General features: G+C 48.8%; 1 pseudogene; it reads right to left on the bottom strand.

The window, feature by feature from the left end:
- Positions 1-328: 328 nt before the first annotated feature.
- Positions 329-6,281, bottom strand: LOC121162917 (annotated as a pseudogene).
- Positions 6,282-7,017: the final 736 nt, after the last annotated feature.

Here is a 7,017-nt window from a genome sequence, read left to right as displayed (position 1 = left end):
AAACATCCCTAAGAAGGCTCACAAGTGCCAAGGCCATGAGCAGGGTCTGAGGGGCACCCAGGCAAGCAGTGGCATTCTAGGGAGTGACCGTGGCAAACCTACACTATCCTCAATACAACAGAGATGCTTCTACAGGCTCTACCTGGAGAAACGGGAGAATTCATAAAGGAGAGGCATGGATACCGTGGGCCAATGGCTATTGGAATCTGCCTGAAACATCAAGAGCAGGTAAGTGAACTAGCCAGGAAACACTCATTTCCAAGAAGCACATCAGGAAAGAAATATTGATGTGTAGAACAACCAGCAGTTATGAACAAACTAATACTCCTCATCCTCTGACATGGTAGTCTGCTTCCACCTCCTCATAATCTTTCTCTAACACAGCCATGTCCTCACAAGCCTCTTTAAACTCTCCCTCCTCCATGCCCTCACCCACATACAAGTGAACAAATACCTGCTTGGAATACATGAGGTCAAACTTGTGGCTCAGACAAGCCCAGGCTTAGGCAATAGCTGTGGTATTACTGATCAAGCAGGCAGCTCGAGGGACCCTGGCCAGGTCTCCACCAAGCACCACAGTGGGAGGTTGAGCGTTAATGCCAACCTTGAAGCCAGTGGGGCACCAGTCCACGAACTGGATGCTCCGCTTGGTCTTGATGGTAGCAATGGCACCGTTGACGTCTTTGGGAACCACATCCCCACGGCACAACAGGCAGCAAGCCATATATTTCCCGTGCTGAGGGTCGCATTTTACCAACTGGTTATCTGGCTCAAAGCAAGCATTGGTGAGCTCTGCTACAGAAAGCTGTTCGTGGTCTTCTTTCTCAATGGAGACAACTGGGGCGTAAGTGGAAAGAGGGAACTGGATGCGGGGCCAGGGGACCAAATTTTTATTGAAGTCCTGCAGGTCAGCATTCAGGACTCCCTGAAACCGCAGAGAGGCTGTGATGGACGACACAGCCTGGCTCATAAGGCAGTTAAGGTTATTGTAACGGGGGTGCCCAATGTCAAGGTTTCTCCGACAGATGTCATAGATAGCCTCGTTGTCCAACGTGAAGACATTCCGAATGTTCCAGGGTGGTGTGGGTGGTGAGGATGGTGTTGTAGGGCTCCACTGCAGCTGTGGAGACCTGAGGGGCTGGGTAGATGGAGAACTCCAGCTTGGACTTCTTGCCGTGATCGACGGAGAGGCATTCCATTAGAAGTGAATTGAACCCAGAACCTGTACCCCCACCAAAGTTGCGGAACACCAGGAAGCCCTGCAGGCCCGAGCACTGCTCAGCCTGCAAAAGAGGTTTGTACATTTTAGTGTGGATTCACTTGCTCCAAGTCACAGAGGACTTCTTTGAACCCCTGACTATGCACACAGTGACTTAAATTCTGTTGGCCATTTGCCAAGAACAACCAAAGAGCTTCTAGGTGCTATACATCAAAACTCAGTCACTCCTGGGGAGGAGGGCAGGGAGAGGAAGGGCCTGCTCCAAAGCCTGTTTCAACATGAAGTTAACTCTTCATTGCTTCAGGCAGAAGAATCACAAGTCCTGCAACAGTACCTGAGAGAGTTTTCTGGTGCCCCTGCTGCCCACAGACTAAGGGCACCTGCTTGTGAGCTGTCAGAGCCACTGCATGGCAGGCGTGAGACCCCTAGCCTTGTGCCTGGACCTCATCAGCTCTTGGCACTTGTTTTCTTCCTGGTCTGGAGTACAGAGAAACCCCATACCTGGACCCTGTTGCTGAATCTAGATCCGGCTCTGCCCATTCCTTTCTGTGCAACTGTGACCAAACTCACTCTGCATCATTGCTCCCATTGAGTGAGAAATGCAGTCTCCCTCTCTCAGGTTTTTGAGAAATTCAATGAGGCCTTAGCATAGCATATAGCCTGGTCCTGGGGAGCCAGCTAATGCTGGTAAGCTGGCAAAGAAAGTGATTAGCATTGAGGCCCTGACACCACAGGAGGGGCTGCTCGGCTGCAAGCACACCACCTAACCCCTCACAGGCTCACAGCAAGGGACACTCTCAACCCGCCCTCAGTTGGCTGACCACTAGACAGAACATAAGGTGCAGGGCTGACCCTGGTCTGCCCAGTGTCATACACTTATGCAAAAACTCCTGCAACCAAGCATATCCATGGAAGGTCATCAGAGTGAATGAACTTCACAACAGAGCCTAAAACACATATCTTTTGAAAGCGTATCTGTCCCCCTAGTCATGTCCTGCTTGCCAAGTCACTCTTGTGGCTGAAGCTTGATGTCCAAGCATAGGAAGCAAGAACCCATGCTGCACAAGTTGCTGGGAAATATCTGGGAGAAGCAAGAAGCTGTGAACTTGTGTCCTTCATGTTTTTGGGAACAGAATGGCTGAGCTGGGCCTGCTGTAATACGCTCCCCTGGCCTGGCTTCACACATGACTTTTGTCAACTGCTCACGAGCTGATCACATACCCAAAGAACATGGGACCAAAAAGCTCCTAATGACTACAATCTTAACAGTGTGTTCACATGAAGGAGGCTGCCTGCAACAGTCAGCCACAGTCAGAAGCTCCAGGGGAGCAGCCAGGCCAGGTTTCTGCAAGTCTCAGTGACACACTCGCTGTTATCCTGAGGAGGTACCTGCCCCCACTCTCAGCTTCATTAGTGTGAGTCAAAGTTCTGGGCTCTGGCTGTTTCTAATCAGGATGGTACCCACTTTGCGAGCTTGGGACTTTCTGTGGAACAGACACCAGCCCAGCCTCTTCCAATGAGCTTGATCAACAAGTTAAAGTATAGGAGTTGAGCACCCCCACACGAGCCATTACAAAGATGTGCTATAACAAAGGATCTCATGGTCACACTTGTCAACAAAACTGAGAAGGCTGCTTGGATCTCTCCTAGACTCCAAGTAAGTTGACCTCACTGGACATGAGGGCCTGAGGCAGCCTGAGAAGACAGGGAAGCAGGGAAGCAGCTGTTGCTCCTACTCATCACCCAGGCCTAGGGGTCCAAGGAGCCCAATCAGTTAAATGGAATATCAGAGTCTCCTTCAGGTGGCAGCAATCATTCTGAAAGTTTGGTTCCTCTGAGAGCCCCAAGCAAAATACCCACCCCGCTTCAGTCAAGCCACTACACTCACCATCTTGTGGATTTGCTCTTGGACAGGTTCAACGATCTCCCTGCCAACACTGTAGTAGCCATGGGCATAGTTACTGGTGGCATCTTCCTTGCCAGTGATGAGCTGCTGGGGTAGAACAGCTGGCGGTAGGTGCCAGTATGAACTTCATCTGAAGAGGGGAAGCAGTTGGGCCACCTGTCACCGACCTTGTCCCTCCCCAGTTTACCAGGGGCTCCCCCTGCACAGAGCTCCTGGCCCTGCTCCTGGTACCCAGTGCCAGCTCACCAATGACCGTGGGCTCCAGGTCTGCAAACATGGCCCTGGGCACATGCTTGCCAGTGCCTGTGTCGCTGAAGAAGGTGTCGAGGGACTGGTCTAAGACTCCAATTGGCTTTTCACTTGACATCTGGCCATCGGGCTGGATCCCGTGTTCCAGGCAGTAGAGCTCCCAGCAGGCATTGCCGATCTGGACACCAGCCTGACCAATGGAGATGCACTCACGCTGTGGGGAGGAAAGAGGCAAAAGAAAAGGACACCCCAGATGAGACAATGGTGAGTGACTCACGCCCAAATGACTCATCAATCTTCCAGGCAGATTGTCACCTTCCCAGACTTCTCCTGCCCAGGCTCTACTTCCTTCACAAGATGTTGCTGAAAACCCAATGAAGAGAAGCTGCTTTGGGAGACCAAAGCTCTGTCAATGAGCTTCCAGTTCTGCAGGCAGACAGGCCTTTGCTTCCTAGTCACCCTAGGTATTCAGGGTTGGATTTCCATTATCTTAGGAGACCACAAACTCTTCTGCCATCTGTAGGTTTCCCCTAGTTCCTAAGGCACCATTCCCCTTCTGGCCAGCTGACTCACTCCGATTCAACTCACTGCCCTCTTTAATCCTCTTCTTTGGAAAGACAACACTTTCCTTCTCCTTGGAAGAGGCAGCTTAAACCAGCACAGAGAAATTCAATGCAGAAAACTCCCCACAACAAGTAGCACTGCCTTAAACTGATTGTGGTGCTAGCCAGCCTTCTAAACTCTCCAGGGAGAGCAGTGTTCATCCTGCAAAAGGTGAAGAAGGGAGGGGCATGTTTTAGCAAAGGCTAAGTGTGCCAGCTGACCACACTGCTAGTGTAAGCCAGGTGCCATTTCCACAACATGGGAGGATGGGACATTGGGGAATAAACCTGGTTTCATTCACAACCTGCTCAGCAGCCCAAAGGTATCAAATTCCCTCCAGTTCAGGAAAGCAAGACAATCACCACCAACTTCAGACATGAGAGGGAAAACAAAGGCACGCTCACTGCATTGCATCAACACCAGAAAAGCTCTCATTACTTTCCCAAAGAATGAGATTTCAGGCTGTTAAAAGCTGCCTAAGAAATGTTCAACAGCTGCTGCTAAATAAGACATGTGTTTTGAGAGGGACCCAGTGCTGTGGTATGGCGCCACAGACGAGAGCCAGTTCCTGGCTACTCCACTTCTGATCTAGATTCCTGCTAATGTGCAGGAATTGGATGAGAAGGGAAACAGTTAGGACACACACTGATATAGGATGCAGGCAGTTGCAGGGCAGAGGATTAGCCAGTTGAGCCATTGTGCAGGCCCCCAGTCCCTTTGGTATTAACATTGCACAACACCCCACCTTGCTTTCTGAATCACTGTTTCACCAGCAAAATGTCCTCAAGTAACTTGCTGCTGTGTGACTGGGCTCTGACTAGCTCTAGTTGGGGAAGTCTCAGATCAAGTACAGACTGTATTCCTTCCTCCAAAAATACCGTTTGCTACATTCCCCCAGAACACATGGTGAGGTCTCCCACAGGTATTTTGTGATACTTGTTTCCACCATGCCCGAGAGATGCACAGAAGTTACCTTGCATGCCACGTCCATGCTGACTCAGTTTGCCACTTTAAACACCTTTCCGTGGTCTTGTTTTTATAAACCTGCCTAACGGTTCAGTTATAATTGCACCATGAATTTAACAGTGGATATACAGGTCCAAACACACAACAGCCTATTTCTCCCTTGGGGAGGAGTGCCCAAGGAGTTTCCCTTCCCCTTTCTCCAGATGGTTAGTCAGCAAGTCCCATGGCATGGGAAGTTGCAGTGCACAGCTCTGCCAGGTGGCCGGGAAAATAAAGCCACTTGGGAGTGGTGGGCATGGGGACCTCAGTTCCTCCAAGTCCCCAGGTTCTGAAGCAAAAGCACTCTGATTTTCCCAGGGCAGTGGTCCAGAGCAACCACCTCATCCTCCCCCTGGGAGTGCAGGGAAGACCCAGGCCACCTGCATCTTAGTCTGCTGTGGGAGCTGGGCTTCCATGGTGCCCTCGCCGAAGGGGTCAGCAACCACACTCACCATTTTGGAAATCTGTTGGGACAAGGGGTGCCGGAGGAATAAAGCAGAAGGTGCCACAGGAGCTCACACTGGCAGACCAGCAGAATCTAAGAGGAGAACTAGTGATTAGGCAGCTTGATGGCAGCTGCTTTTATAATGCATTCCCACAAACCCCACCCCTGGTCACGTGGCCAGAGGGCTACTTGGAACTCTGACCCAGGTGGGCAGAGAAGGCAACACATGCGGTTAAAAAGTTCAAGCCAAACACCCAGGAGGTCCCCCCATTCCTAGTCCTGCCCTGCAGTGGGATGCAAGAAGCTGGTGGGGGGTGGGGGGCGGAGAAACAGATTTTAAACAGGAGCAGCTGGAACCATAGAACTCGTTAACAAGAGGTATATGTTTACTCATCTTAGGGAGCACATGTAGGTTTTACAGAAAAATAAAGTAACTTTTAGACACCTTTGAATTAATTTAACAATTATAACTGATAACACAAAAGGGGTCCTTGGGCTTGTGTAAATGGAATGTTTTAATTAACAGAAGTTTGCAGAGCTTTGCAACTTTTCGTGAATTTTAATACAGTCCAAATAGCCTAATCAGTTGTTGTCCCTATGAAAGATCAATCAAATGCAGAGCAGATCGAACCAGTACAGACAGTGGAGAGTCTCCAAAATAGAGTGAAGCAAGCAGAAGAAAGAATCTCAGAATTGGAAGATATCTCCTGTCACCAGGGGGAAGCAAACAAAAAGCTGGAAGCAGAGCTGGATCAGGCCCAAAAAAGTATTCAAGAATTGAAAGACACGATTAAAAGACCAAATCTAAGAGTTATGGGAGTCCCAGAAGGCGGAGAAAGAGAAGCTGAGTTTGCAAATGTATTTAATGAAAGAATCAAGGAAAATTTCCCTAATCTGGAGAAAGAATTGGGAAACAAGATCCAGGAGGGACACAGAACTCCCAACATGCTTGATCAAAAGCGATCCTCACCAAGACACATGATTATCAAACTCTCTTCTACTGAACATAAGGAAAAGATCCTTAAATGTGCATGTGAAAAAAATCAATTGACATATCAAGGGACGCCAACTAAACTCACAGGAGATCTCTCACAGGAAACTCTACAGGCTAGAAGAGAATGGGCTGACATATTCCAGATTCTAAAACAAATAAATTGTTGGCCAAGGATAACATATCCAGCAAAGCTTTCTTTCGTCTTTGAAAATGAAATAAAATTCTTCCAGAGTAAAGAGAAGTTAAAAGGATTTGCCTCTTTCAAACCTTCCCTACAAATGATACTTCAAGATGTTCTCTTGACAGAGAAGAGGAATAACACCTACCAAAACCAAAGGCAAACGGGAAGAACATCCCAGTAAAATGACAACAGAAGACTAAGTCAATGAACATCCCATTCCTAAAATGACAGGACCAAAGTCCATACATCTTCCTTCCCCATTTTCCACTCCTGCCATCCCCCCTTGTGTTATCCTAATTCTAAACTGCTTGTTCAGTAATGTATTTTAAAATGTTTAACTTCATTTCCCCTGGCCAACCTGCAGCTGCACAACATTGAGCACTTGATGTTCAAAATCTAGGCTCCTGCAGCTGCT

Source organism: Ochotona curzoniae, unplaced genomic scaffold (assembly GCF_017591425.1).
Source record: "Ochotona curzoniae isolate NIBS_2020 unplaced genomic scaffold, NIBS_Ocur_1.0 contig_599, whole genome shotgun sequence".
NCBI classification, from domain to species: domain Eukaryota; kingdom Metazoa; phylum Chordata; class Mammalia; order Lagomorpha; family Ochotonidae; genus Ochotona; species Ochotona curzoniae.
This window is presented reverse-complemented; position numbering and strand designations above follow the sequence as displayed.